Source organism: Helianthus annuus, chromosome 15 (assembly GCF_002127325.2).
Source record: "Helianthus annuus cultivar XRQ/B chromosome 15, HanXRQr2.0-SUNRISE, whole genome shotgun sequence".
NCBI lineage: Eukaryota > Viridiplantae > Streptophyta > Magnoliopsida > Asterales > Asteraceae > Helianthus > Helianthus annuus.
The window spans coordinates 7219160-7225514 of NC_035447.2; the positions used below are offsets into that span (position 1 = coordinate 7219160).

General features: G+C 35.5%; 1 long non-coding RNA gene across 31 annotated transcripts; it reads right to left on the minus strand.

Moving 5' to 3' along the window:
* Window positions 1–632: 632 nt before the first annotated feature.
* LOC110910400 lies at window positions 633–6056 on the minus strand. Of its 31 annotated transcripts, XR_004881500.1 has the most exons (8): window positions 5697–6056; window positions 5231–5511; window positions 5071–5108; window positions 3388–4842; window positions 2698–2838; window positions 2263–2423; window positions 1150–1232; window positions 633–944 (listed from the first exon to the last, which is right to left on the minus strand). It is a non-coding gene; the product is annotated as an uncharacterized LOC110910400 (long non-coding RNA). The 31 variants fall into 31 exon arrangements; XR_002576113.2 differs by having other exon boundaries at window positions 1158–1232; window positions 3388–4815; window positions 5071–5511; XR_002576107.2 differs by having other exon boundaries at window positions 633–1023; window positions 1158–1232; window positions 3388–4815; window positions 5071–5511.
* Between the last annotated feature and the right edge of the window lie 299 nt (window positions 6057–6355).

Genomic DNA, 6355 nt, shown 5'->3' on the forward strand with positions numbered 1-6355 from the left:
CCATTTCGATCTCTGCTTGACCCACCAAAAAGACATTTCAACAATTTCATCCTCTAGCCTCTCCGGTGTTTGACAGCTACTTCCGAATACCTTGTTCCGCCAAAGCCATAATATCCAGCAGGTTAGCATAACTATTACTTGGATGATCTTCACCTTAGAGCTTGTAAATGGAAGACCTGATGCATATTCGAGCATACTTGCAACCATACCAACCTGGCCCGGTAATGGGGCTTGAACCCACACCCATACCAGCCACCACACTAATTGGGTCACCGAGCAAGATATTAGAAGGTGGTTTGCCAGGAATGATTCATGGGCACAACAACTTAAGTGGCAGAGGTCATTAATAATTACCAGCCCTTGCCTAACCACATAAGGGGCATACCGTATTAAGACTTTGTACAATACTTGTTTTTTTCTTCTCTTTTTATGATTCGTATGTATTTTCAATTCCACTTTGAAACCAAACAATGTCATATGCTTTTCTTAAGAATGTAACAAATTCTTTTTTCCGAAGTCAAGACATCTAAACATAAACCGTAGCCAAACAGTTTTCTTAAGAATGTAACAAATTCTTTTTTCCGGAGTCAAGACATCTAAACATAAACCTTTCCATATCATGACATTGAATATGATTAAATCTATAGTGAAAATACGTGTAAATATCATTAATTATATTAAAAAAAAAATTGGACGACAAAGCTAAGCATATCTTTATTTAACAATGGGCCACTCTCAAAGAACTAAGAGGCCAAAAGTTACAACACTTGTCGAGTACCCCTCATTCATTTAGGCACACACTTACAATTAACACATTTTAATACAAAGCTAATGCCCCCAAAATCTTTGCGCCATGAGTCCATCCACCAGTAAGAGGTGTCGACAACCTCATCCACGATCCGATGGCATGGTGTTGTTGTCGCCTTAAAAAAATTTGTTCATCCCTAACCAATGAAGTACATATATTTGCAATTATGAGAATAATAAAACTAATACACTCTCATAAAACATTATACCAATAACCTGCAGAAAAGTATCAAACGGGTCAAACAGGTTGGAGAGCACCCATGGTGATATTTCATGCATAGCCTTACCTTCATCTAAATATCAAAAAGTGCTAATATGTTGCTAAAAAATTATAATCAATACCTCCATACCCGTGATAAAAAAAGTCTATTCTTGTACTCGGATATTTCTCAACCCATTTCTCAAGAAACACAAGTTGTCTTCAGCTGAAATGAAATGAGAAACAATAATCACACACACTTTTTTTCAACCATAGTGTGAATGCCCGCGCGTTGCCGCGGGTATTTATTCAATATTATCGGCATTACACTCGACCTAGGCCAAGATATCATGTAGAAGGACGTAAGAAATAAAAGAGATACGTTATTGTTATAAAGAGATATTAAAGAAACTCTATTTCTCGTTCAAAGACGCGTATTTGTCTATTCAAGTAAAATACACGAAGAATGATATTAAGTTGGTGATAACAAAAATTACAACATGAAAAAGTAAAGGTAGCTTTAGGTCATGGATCATCCCAAGCCAGCACCCGGACTCTTTCTTCAAATTTTTGAATCAACACCTTTACCAACTCTATTAGATAATGAACGATTTCCCCCATTCAATCCCAACTTTCTATGTGCCCCAAATGCTCTAAGATTCTGGGCTCAAACAATCTTAGCTTTGTTTTAAAAAAAGGACTTAAATAATATGGGTAAGACAAGTCGAAGAACGTGTACCTTTGATTCGTATAACCACCCAAATCGGTCTTTTTCATTAAAGTTTATTATTGTCTCAAAATATACATTTTTATTGTCACATATAATATTATACAAAAAACTATGATCATCTCGTTCCTTAGAAAATAGTACATGAATGCAAATTTTATTCATCAGCCATAGAAAATTGTAATTTCTCAAATTTTAACAACAAATGACCTATAATTGGAATAACAATCATAAATAACTAAGTGTATTGTTCTTAAGCGGCAAGTTTTGTTTCACTATTAGATTCCATTTGAGTTGGACTCAAATAAAAAATGCATAAAACAACATCAATCTTCACCAAGAAACTTCAATTATTCATTTATTCCAAATAAAAAGGAACATAGTTAATGGATTATACAAAAATCAAATAAAATGTATAAAGTTTTGATCTACTGTTATGTACTCTGTATCTCTCTATCTCATACAGCCTTGCGCATAATACTTTTAGTGCATGTTGTATGATTGAAGTAAATTTATTAAAATGATTTACCATATGTTGTGACCCTTCTTCTTGTATAGAAATTGTGAAGCCTAATGGAATATATGTAATCCTAACAGCACTGTTAGTAGTATTTGCATGCTGACCACAAGATCCCCCCAGGCCTGTATGTGTCGATTCTTAGGTTCTCAATTTCTTAGTTGAACATCTACCTGCAAAATGTCACCTTGTTATGAGTGATTACACCTTTAAAAAACACGTTCCTCATAAGATTTAACAAATTAAAAGCATAATAAAATGGCATCTATTTTAGTAAAGTCACTGGTCACCTCATCGCTTAAAACGGGTCAAAATAGAACTAATCAATAAAAATGAATCAAATATTGCCAAAGTGTGTATCTAGCGTGAGTTGGAAAACCTTTTTCATTAATGTCGAGTAAAGACTTGTTTTTAGCTATTTGAACACTTCTATTTGTTATTACTTACTATTTTCTATGCCCATTTCGCAGCTGCATAGATGTCGCATACCAAAACATCCTCAAGCCATAGTGGTAAATGCGTTCCATTAGCCAGGGCAGTGCCAGTTGACGGAACTGCAGAATGTCTAATTGAACTGCAGAAAAATGTCTGCAACTTTTCCAAAATGAGATAAGTCAAGAGGGTAGATAAGAACAAACACTCAGAAACTTAAAGATTCTAAAGTATAAAATTTTATTGACATTTATAAATCCTAAACATGGCATGACACATTTACCATGATAAAAAAGTAAAAGAATTTACCATGATAAAAAAGTAAAAGAATTTTCCAATTAAATATTTTAGTTATCAGTCCAAATTAATCAGTACACTCAAAGTGCCAACAAAGTAAGGATCTTAGATACAACAGTGATTAACTGACTTATACGAAAACATTCCGCTTGGCTGATTTCATATTTATAGTTAGGTAATATCTATCAACAAAGCTCCAATTGTTCATAAAAAGCCACCCGTTTTGACCCATTACCCAATCGGCGTGCTTTGCCACATGTAGTATTTTTGTTGGAATTACTGGGGGACTTTGGGAACTTTGAACTTGAAATTTTGCAAATTTGGAATGTTGCAGTTGGCAACGGGCAACCATGAATGAGAAATTTTGCAAAAATATACTTTGATAAAAAAAGAGTACACCAATCTCACCTCTAAAATCATCTTTATTTCAGTAATCAAATGTTGTGCTCGTCAGATCAGGTGGAAACTCCGATTGGCCCAAAACATAAAAATGATGTTAGTGTACAAATGAGATTCTTTAAAAAAAAGGGACTACATACATAACACGCCACCCCGAGCATGACGTGGTCCAGCATGTGCCCTTGGGGCTTGAAGATTTCAACAGGGGTAGGGGAAAAGGGTGTGTTGGTTGGTTGGTTTACCCCTTTCCCACACCCTCACCACCCCATGGTTTTAAGGTTTTGGTGGGTAAAGCCCCCTCCACCTTCACAACCACACCATGTAGAGCTCAGATCTGCTTTCGCAATATTCCTTATCACTTTTCTTTGGTTAAAAGCATATCATGATGACGAATTTTTGTCTTCAATAAACCTGTTACATTTTGACCTCCATAAAATGTGGTTAGCATGCTAAAATAACCAAATTTTTACATATAAAAAGAAATAGTTGTGATTAAAACACTAAACAACAATAGTTAATGTAGGATTGCTCTTAACTGTTCTAATTGAATGGCAGGTTGCTTCTGGTGACACACCAGATGCACATGCATAAACTCTCTTAAAAGTAAAAGACAAGTGATAACTGGTTCCTTTTCCAAAAGGCCTGATCAGTCGATCCATTTTTAAAAACAATAAAAAAAACAAATGGTAAACTCAAGCAGGTCATAACAAATAGACTCATTGATGCATATGGTTTATATTTGGTTCTATAATATAATCTGAAACTAATTTATGCTACTTCAACAATGCATTAGGCCATTAGCATACTTTGCAACAGATGTAGGAACAATATGATTATGATCTGAAATTGAATCTTACCAGAAAGTAACAACTTTTAGGGCATCTTTCCACAGCACCAGGATACAAAAACTCTGATCGCATTTAAAATTCAAGTTCAAGTTCGCAAATGGATCATTATCAGGCACCAAAAACCCTAGTTCAGACGCCATTGGCCCATTAGTACCAACAGTTATCACTAAACACCTGTGCCTAACTCAAATATGGCCCGTCCACTCACACCAACAAACAACAATGCCATGAAACATCTTGGCTCAAAATCAACATGAACCGGTACAGGCATGGTTTCTGGTCCAATACAAGATGGCTCAAAGGGAAAAAAAATGACACTAATCACTGGATGCCTGCTAGCTTCGAATTGTTTCAAGATGAAAGTTTAAGTAAAAAAGAAAATGAGCAGTTAATTGTTTCACAAAATTCCCATGATATGAATATATATTAGGATACCATCAGCATGTCAAACAAAAGATAACAAATATGACAACAGATAGAAGACAGTTAAAAAATAAAAACATACCATTTGTAGCCGCCGAACTCAAACGCCACTTCAAGATTCAAATTCAGTTGGGGTGAGGGTTTCATTTTTGCCATCAAATTACATCTACATGTGACGAGAAAGCATCTGTAACTTCAAGTCAACATCAATTTATAGAATGACTGGTTAATTTGGTGTTAAACCTTTTCAACTCATATAATTTCTAGTAGGCACAAAATTTGCACACAAAATAGTAGATATCTCAATCATTATTAGAATATCATCCATAACATACATTCAATTGAAACGAAACATGCTAAATGATGTCACAAATACAAATATACAATAAAAAACACCAAATTCATTGAGTTCACGAAATACCTCTGAAACAGTTGAATTAGGCAACGTAGATTTGAGACCTGCGATTTCTAGGTTTTAAAACAAAATTAGATGATTAGTTTCAAAACGCGATACCAAAATCTAACAAAACACAATCACATACACACACGCAAAGCAAACGATCAAAACACTCCCTCGTTACCCGGCGGCTATATTGTTTAACACATGGAGAGGCTTGTCGATTTTGTCGTCGGTTGCGGAGGTGCAGAAGATGTCTGAAGGGGATCAGATTTGCGAACACGCCATCTTCTTTCATTAGATCATGATGAATTCAGAATTTAGGGTTGATTGATAAGATGAAGGTGGAAGTCAATAAAACGTGGAAGAAGTAAATAACTGACTCGTCGATGAGTCAACTGATCAACAAAAGATGGGGTAAATTCTGATCCACCTCCACAAAAATCCTTGGTTCGTAAAAACTATCTGCCAGAAAACCACAAAAAGTCAATTCTGATCCACTCAAAACACCTAAATACACACAAAAACGAACCATCTAAATCGTTTAAAGAACAACACAAATCACTTAAATTAAACACTGCAAAGCACCAAATAAGAAGAGTCAACTGATCAACAGAAAATGGGGTAACTTTGGGGCAAACTCAGTGTACCTTAAACACAATTGAACCCATGGCAATGTAGCAAGTAATCGATTTAGAACCATCAATTTAGGGTTCATCGCTGGATATGTAAATTATTGGAATTGCAGCAACGACAAGCTTGGTAAACGAATTGCTAGAGTGTGGTGCTTTCAGAACCACATGAAATCTGTTAATAAAGCAGGATATACTATTGATCGGTCAGGTTTCAATATTTATAAGCACATGTATAACTGCAAAGGAACTAAAATATAGGATGGTGGAGAACATGGCCATCTTTTTAGGAAATACATGGAGCAAAACCACCAGATCATGGGGCATAAATGTATGGAACCAAACCACCACCAGAAACTTCTCGTAACTCCTCTAAACCGCCGCTTGTAGCGGTTATTTTTGCTAGTTTATACGGACAGGATTTAATCTCAGCAAGATCTAACGGCCAAGAATGATTTCAGAGGTGGTTAGACTTAATGGGTTTAATATATATATATATAATTTAGAGAGTTTATTTCTAATGTATAAAATGTCTTAAACTGTTCTATTAAATAAATGGGCGAGTGTCTGTCATTGTGATTGAAAGCGGTTATCTGGTGTGGAATAAGGGTGAACGGTGTGGGGTCGGTAAACTTCTTTGGCATCGATCGGTGACCACTGCCAACCATTAATACCGA